Consider the following 8,675-nt stretch of genomic DNA (forward strand, 5'->3'; position numbering starts at 1 on the left):
CCAGCCTCGTAAAATTGATGACCTATCCTCCTGACTGGTCATCTGTATCTGATTGGTGAGGATTTGATGCTTGGAATGCCTGCCGATCAACTGATTGAAGGGGCAACGGCACTTGTATGGGCACTATTCTTGCTTTAATGTTTACATCAGAGTACGATTGTGCTCATACTGCAGCACGCAGTATCATTGATAGCTGTTCTGAGTACTACGGACTTGTCCTATTGAAATGAATGAGACAAGCCTTGAGTACTCAAGCCGCTACCAATAATACAGCATTCTTCAGTATGAGCATGCTTGGATGTAGACCTTGATAAGACCGCAAGGCTCCTGTGAGCACAGTGGTCCCTTGAAAATCAGCTGAATAGGGACTATTTTGAATGACTGACCCCACCCATCAGATATTAGATAGATGGGGTATCAATTTCTGCAAAGTTTAATAACTCCTTTAAACATGAGGATTAAGACCCTTTTAGACACCGAGAATCGCTCAAAGCCGTCTTTTGAGCGATTTCTTGTTCTGCCTAAATGCAGGGACATCATGCAGTTTTCGTGCACGAGTCGCTGATCACTGATTTCTAGCTTGCTAGAATTGAGCAATTAGTTGTTATCAGCGAGGCAGGCTGTTATCAGCCAGCTGCACTGATAAGATTCCCTGTGCCTGTGTCCTGCTGTGAATTCACAGCAGGGCACGGGCTGTAAGTGCAGAGAACACTACAGCTATTTGCATATGCAAAGCAGCTGTAGTGTTCTATTAGCAGCCACAGCAGTGTCCCACTCCGTGAATTTCCGCTCATGGAAAATAAATTGTGCCATGCTCTATTTTTTTTTGCATGGATTCTGCACTGATAGTTTCTTTTGAAGTCAATGGAAGCCATCCGACCATCGTCCCTTTCCGAATTGACGATGCAGGAGTTTAAAAATCTGTACTGCGCATGTCTGACGGCAAGCCGTCCGACAATCCGCGGTACAAAAGAAAAGCCAAAATGACAGGTGTACGCATGGACGCCGGCCAGGCACAGGGTCGGATTCCGCTGTGGCCTCCCGCATGCGGAATTTAGCCCGTTCGTATGCAGGTGGTCTAAAGAGACCATTAGGTTGGACCCCCATCGATAATAAAGTTATCCACTATCCTGTGGATATGGTATGACCCCTTTTAAATATCAATATGTGGTGTAAGCTACCTTTGCCTTCAAAACTGCATCAATTCTACTAGGGACACTTGCACAAATTCAGGCATTTTGTAGGGTTATCGTTGGGCGTAAGTATATCAAACTGGTGATAACCATCATCGTTTTCATATGTAATTTGAAATGGTCATTAATGGAAATTGCTGTGTAGTTTAGGGAGGATGTTAGAAAAGTAAGGAGCCAAATAAGTGTGTGTGGTGTTCTGCAGAGACAAGTTGTGACTTGGAGAAGTCACCATGGTAATCTGGACCAGATGGAGAAGAAAGGGGAAATTGAACGACTCCTATTGGAAAGGAAGTCTACGGTGAGGACTAGAAGTTAACTGCTCTGTACTGTAAATATACGTGGTAATAAACTATAAGGCGACTCACACACGGCATCGGCAAAACACCGCGAATTCGATTGGCTTTTCCGAACACAGGTTACGGTGTTCAACAACGCTTTTTAACGTACCACATCATTGTGATGGGTGATGAGGTAGGTTTAAAAGCGTGAAAATGCCAAAATAGAGCAGACAGAGCTCAAAAATTGTGATGATAGAAAATGCCGCTTTCGGGCACATGTCTGCGAGGCCCCATTGAAATCAATGGGAGCGTTGTACCACGATTACCGCGGCGTTCAAAACGCTGGGGTGTAAAGCGCATCTGTGATAGTGGACTAACCAAACTATAGCAAAACAACCACCAATTTCAAGTTAGTTTGCCGTTGATGTCTTGTACTTGCATATTCCTGAAACCACTGCCCTCCTTAACCGGCAGTGGATAGCCTTGACTGCTTACATATTTAGGCTTTCTATTTCCTTTCTGATGGTCAAGTGTGAGTGCCAGCTGTCTGAGCAATCGTTTATCTTGTCCTTTTATAGATTGGGGCTGTTTTTGAGTGTCATCGGGCATATGACTGTGATATGTATACTTATCAAGTGGATTTTAGACATCTCTAAAATTGACACCTACTAAAATTATATTGGGAAGGCTGACCTCAACAAAGAAAACCAGTCTTACTGCTTGTTAACTTTGGTTGGGTTTGGGTTAAAGGGATTGTTTGAATTAAGGAAAGCCTTGTTTTGGGGAACCCCATGAATTAAAATAACAAATCCGCGGTCAATTTCCATTAACAAAAAAATTGAGATACTTCAACACCATCCTATTAATAATGGAATTCTATGAATGGCCAAGCACTGCCTGTGATTGGTTGAATGCTGTGACCAATCACAGGCAGCACTCAGCTGTCATTCAATGAATGGCTGAGAGCTGCCTGTGATTGGCTGAGCGCTCAGCCAATCAGATACAGCCCTTTCAGCAGGCGTGGATTTTAAATCCCCACCTGCTGAAAGTGTTTCAGAGCAGTGCAGGGAAAAAACAGGCTAGACGTGCCTTAGTCCCAGCAGCTGAGAGGTGGTATAATATTTTTTTTTTTTTAAACCCATTCTAGGGATCATTTTCTGGGATCTTATATTTAAAGCCCTTCCCTGAAAATCCCTGCAGGGCTTGCCAGCAGCCTATTGCTTTCAATGGGACTGCAGAAGTGCCGGTCCCATTGTAAGCAATGGGAGAACACCGCGATCCTCTGTCACAGCTGTGGCAGGGGATTCTCTACTCCCCGCAGGGATGAAGAAATCCTCTGCCACAGCTGTGGCAGGGGATTCTTTACTCCCCGTGGGGAGTTCTCTTGGCACTGATCACTGTTACAGTGCTGTCACAGTGTTCAGTGCCAAGGGGACTCCCCGCTGGGGAATATTGACACGCACTATGGACCTATGGTGCACGCATGTCCTATGTTTTGCAGGTATGTGTGTTTGCACGCCCGTAAAACACGGACATGTGAACACACCATAGGGAACCAATGTTTCTAGTAGGAGCATGAAATCTGGGGACAGATTTCATGCAATGCCAACCGTGTCAGGTCTTCTTGCGCAGTGGTGTGGAGAGTATACAAAGAATGGCATGATCGAGGAAAAACATCCCACGAAAGGGAATCCTCTGAACATAAGCAACTAGTTGATGAAAGGGGTTAGAGGGGGATGTAAGGAATTGTTCTAATCGTTCTTCTCGGCCGTTCAAACTCCGTACCGCAGCGTAAGAGTTTTGAAAAAAACTGTAGGAAGATGGGGCAAGTCCTATCTTTTCTCACCCGTACTGTTAACGGGCAAGAATACCGCTAATGGAAAACTGATTGAAATCAGTGGTTTCATTTCGTCCCATTATGTGGCCATGATTTATCATGTGTTTAAGCCCTTAGGCCAGATTCACACGGCCAAACGTGATATTGGGCCAATGAACGTGGCCCAATATCCCACTTACCACGTTGATTTTGATGTGCACGCAGGGTCCTCTTATACCTGGGGATGGACGCCATGATGAATTGCTGCCATTCTGAGAGACCTAAGTAGGTCCAATGTACTACTAGATGGGGGTCTCTAATAGAGAGAGAATGGATAATCCAGGAATAAACTAAGAATTGGAAAAATGTACATTTGTGGAGAATCTTACCTTTTTTTTCACCAAACACACTAAATGGATAATTCCAGCAATGATTTAGAATTCCCTCTCTACTTTGTTATTTTATATCTGGATTTCCTGTGCAGCTGTTTTATATCCAGACTGGGTGTTGATGAGATTTACACACCTTTTACTGCACTAACGACTATTCCATGATTAAATAGTGACAACCAGACGTACTCACATACAAACGAAGGCTATCACAAGCAGTTCATTCGGAGCCGTACCTTACCGTGACCTATAGGAAGGTCTCCGCTGAAAGGGGACCCATCAGAACAGGCTGCAAATTAAAATTCAGCCAGTTCAACTCTTAACGTATCCAAGGAGAAGTACTTTTCCACACTTCCTTAGCTTCTCCTTGCAGATTCTACCTCCTCCTCAATGCAGCCCCCCTCCTCCACAAATATACAGCTGCAACTGCTCACTATAATGTAAGGTTTTATTGGAAGATCATGCAAAAAATACAACACAGCCACTTTGCATGAATAAACCCTAGGACCAGATTCACATGAGCGTATGCGTATTTGCACATGCATGAGCATAGCATTTTTGCAGAACGAACATTGCTTTTCCAATCTTCTGCAAATAAGAAAGATTTGCATAAATTACCCAGAGAAGCATGCATGGCTGTATAAGTCTCCTCACTCACCTCTCAGATGTCTTCTCACACCCAATCTTGGTGCTCTCCTTGGGGAGAGACTATACCATCCCCCGACCCACTCCCTCGCTAGGTGTTCCACACACTTTTTGGGTGCTCTCCTTAAGGAGAGATGACACCCCTCTTGACCCTTTCCAATCTTCTTGGACTTCTCCTGTTCTACATGAATTTTCATAGTTTCCGGCAAGTGGTTTAGTAATTACCTCCGCTATTTCCTTCAGTATCCTAGAATGTAATTCATCTGGACCTGGAGACTTGAATTCATGTAAACTATCTGTTACCTCGCCATCTCTCGGCTTCTGGATAGTCTGCATTCTTTCATTCCTTCAATAGCACTGGGAGGATCAGTTAATGTTATATCTACTGATGTCCTACATTGAAATAACAATAGGGTACTTGAATAGGAAGGCATGGATGTGCTACACGTTGGTATGGCACATGGGCTCCTGGAGGACCTGGAACATGGATTTCAATTTTGTCTTGTGGCTCCTTTAAGAAAGAGAGAGTATAACCTAATTGCAACGTTGAAGAGTAGCATGTGAGAAGCGGAAATCCGCTTACCATGTCTCTAGTAAAAGTCCCGTAGGACTATGACTGAAGTAAGAGAAGTGTACTGGAAGTGGCCACCTTCTGCTGCGATGGAGACAGATCATCCAGGAAGTCGTCTGCAGGAGATTCCGTTTGTGGAATGAACAGAGGTCCATGCAGAAGGCCACCACTTCAAGTACACTTTTCTTTCATCAGTTCAGTAGATGCTTTCTTCTCCTCTGAACGTGGATGACGTCTAGTGTTGCAAAATCCCGCACCGCCATCAAAAGGGACAGAGATGATCTGCACATGCGCCAGCAAGGTTTTGCAGCACATGTTCTATGATAGGATAAGACAGGAGTGGACTTACGGGGAAAGCCTAAAGATGAGAGAGACGGTCCAATCCACCCACCAGACAAGGCTGCATAATTTACAGGCCACAAGCAAACTTTTGTAGAAGTGATTCTTCAGGTATGGATTTATAAAGAACCATATCTGAAATAGATGTAGCTGATAATTCTAGCGCTGGGCTCAAGTTAGGATGGTAAAAAGTGATGGCAGGTTCCTATTAAGAAACAGTTTTCATGCTGTATTTGGAATCATACAGGGTGAAAATTTCCAAGGATTGTCCCATAAGGACAACCCCTGTCCATATGCCCTATTATGACATATGGATATCACAGCGGACTCAGGATCCCCCTTCCAAAAGAAAGGCATTGTTGGACTTTAGCTTTCCACATATTACAATGTGTAAATGGAGCTCTATCTTTTCTCCTTAGGGAGAGTGAGTGAGAAGATTTATAAGGCCATTGATACTCCTCTGGGTAATATTCAAATAAGAAAGGTGAAACAATATCTCTGCAGTGCCACATATTGGAAGGCAGCATTCCTGCAAGTCAATGTTAGACTATACAAGCCTTGTAACAATGACTGGGAATTGAAAGCCAAGCCAGAATCCATACTCAGACAGCTGTTTCGGGGTGTTTACCTCTCATCAGTGTGCAGTAGGTTTCTGGCTTTGCTAGCGAGAGGCCTGTGACATGGGTCAGGAATACTATCTTTTCTCCTTAGGGAGAGCACCTAGAAGGTGAGTGAGACTTATAAGGCCATTCATGCTCCTCTAGGTAATATGCAAATAAGAATGATGGAACAATACCTCTACAGATTGTTCCATCTCCCTTATTAACGTGTAACTTGACACACATACCCCCTGCAAAATCCAAGTCAAATAATTGAGAGGGGTTGTCCATGATGAGATAATCTCTTTTAGAAAAATATGTATTTTTGTTCTCATTTTTGGATTCAGACCCAGTTTTATCTGAAGAAAACACATTCAAGAATTTCTTTAAAACTGCGCTGCATGATTAAGGCTCCAGCGGGATGTTCCTAGGACTGTTTCTGGTAAAAAACAAGTTGCAACTGTAGTTTCCATGTCTCACTGAATTTAAGACCAATGAGTCTGCGCTGCATTATGTGAACACTTCCCACTTCAACTTAACATGAAATGTAATTGTAATTTCCAAGAACCTGCTATATAGGCAGAATATACAGTTCATTTGTGGGGCCTTTCCATTTAGAGCTTAGCCATCTGTGCTGAACACATCTCATTACACTTAATTCACTGGCAGGAAGTATGTTGTCATTGTATGCCATGTTACAGATATAGTGGCACTGCTGCCTGGTCACAGCCACTATTTCTACAATATCATTACTTTTGAAACTTTTGCCCTGTTAGTACACTCCTACATAGTTTTTCAACCAGTGTCAAGGCTGCTGTAATTACAGGAATTTATTAACCAGCAAGTTCCCTCAACAGGCACAGAGACGGCTCGTGATTTCGTGCTCGAGTGAGACATTTACATTATGTTAGCTGTACAAATATCTGACTCTACTCTCTATCTTTATCTTTGCATCTTTATCAACAGGGAGAGAGTAAATGACTGCAGAATTCAAGACTTCTGCTAATTTGTTACGTATTAAAATTAATAGTGTATGCAGCCTGCAAGTGAATAAAGCTAATAATCAGAATATATGATTCTAGATTAAAAACTTAAATTGATTCAAGAGGTTTTTAAGCAGCTGACAGATCTACGTAGGGATCAGAGAGCAAGGAGGCATACCTTTATTAAAGCTGTCAGCAGCTGCATGAAGTCGAAATTCAACTTTTAATCCCCAGCGTGCGTGCCTCACAAGTGCGCTGCATGTGGAATGTCTTTCTATGGTGCTTTCCATCTTTGCGCAATTAAGGTAGTGTTCCAAAAAATAGCAGTCCAACATCATTAACCTGATAAATCACTGTTTTTGGTAGAGGTGATATTTCTACGCAGCAAATAATGTACTTATAAGTGTAGAAGAGTAATAAAAAAAACCAGACCCAACAATTACGACGTGCCGCTCATTCTGAGTAATGGAATCATCAAATGAGAGGGGAGTTTTTAAAATAATAGCAGTGAGGAATTAAATTGGTGAAGTCATTATTTCTGTGGAATAATAGGGGTTAATTTTGGCCCTTATTTAAGGTAGGAGGGTGGCCAATGTTGCATATGTAGGTTATAGTGCATATCCTACAGAAATACTGGTGAAAATGGGTCGTTCCAGACATTTTTTTGATGAAGGACTTTGATAAAAAAAAGTTGATTGGAGAGCGAAAAACATATAGAGATGTGCAGCCAATTCTAGGCGGCTCAGCTAAAATGGGCTCAAATGCCTTGAAGTAGCAACCCAAACCTGAAAGAATCGAGGAACTACTGTTCGAATGGATCGAAGAATCGCTATAACGAGAAACACTCGGCCAATGATTGCCTCCAGAAGGATCACAGAAGACCTGAACTTACCAGAAGCCGAATGAGTGAAGCCAAGTTACCAGCAAGAACTCTCTGCAAAGTTACTTTGTTGAAAAAAAGATGTGTCCTGAATAGGTTAAAATTTGCAAAGGAACACATTGATTGACCCAAAGAGAAATGGAGCAACATTTTGTGGACTGATGAAAGCAAAATCATTCTCTTCGGGTCTGGTGGCCGGAGACAGTAGGTCAGATGACCCCTAAGCAATGAGTTGAAGCCACAGTACACTGTGAAAAAAGTAAAGCATGGTGGTACAAAAATCATGTAAAGTAGAGGTTTCTCACACCGCAGTGTTGGGCCTAATTATCGTATACGAGGGATCATGGATCAGTTTGAATATATCAAAATACTTGTGGAGATCATGTTGCCCGATGCCGAAAAGAAATACCCTTAAAATGGGGGTTTCAACCCAACAATAAACTAAAACACACCAGTGAGCAAACAACATCTTGGCTACTGACAGACAGGGTTGAGGTAGCGGAGTGGTCAGCCTAATCTCCCAACCTTAATCCCATAGAGAACGTTTGAGGTGACATAAAAAATGGGGTTTATGAGGCAAAACCAACAAATGCAGAAGAGCTGTGGAATGTAGTCCAATCTTCCGGACCTGGAATACCTGTTCAGAGATGCCAGAAGTTGGTGACGCCAAGCATTTCTCAGAAACAATGGTTATACTACTACATATTAGTTCAAATTCAAAGTAAAGTGAAATCTTACACATTTTTTCAGTTTATAAATTACATTTTTGAGTTTTTATGGAAAAATGCTGTAACTTCTATTTTTATAAACAGACAAAGATTCCTTTTTCTTTATTTTCTGCAAAAGATTAACACAAACTGGATAAGCGTCGTTATGGTTTTGGTTTGGAATTGGACGTGTAGTCTTTCCAGCACATTTGCATTTATGGAAATAAAAGTTATTATAATGATTTTGCACTTGATTAGCTTTTCCAAACTCACTG

The sequence above is a fragment of the Eleutherodactylus coqui genome, chromosome 3, assembly GCF_035609145.1.
Source record: "Eleutherodactylus coqui strain aEleCoq1 chromosome 3, aEleCoq1.hap1, whole genome shotgun sequence".
Lineage (NCBI taxonomy): Eukaryota > Metazoa > Chordata > Amphibia > Anura > Eleutherodactylidae > Eleutherodactylus > Eleutherodactylus coqui.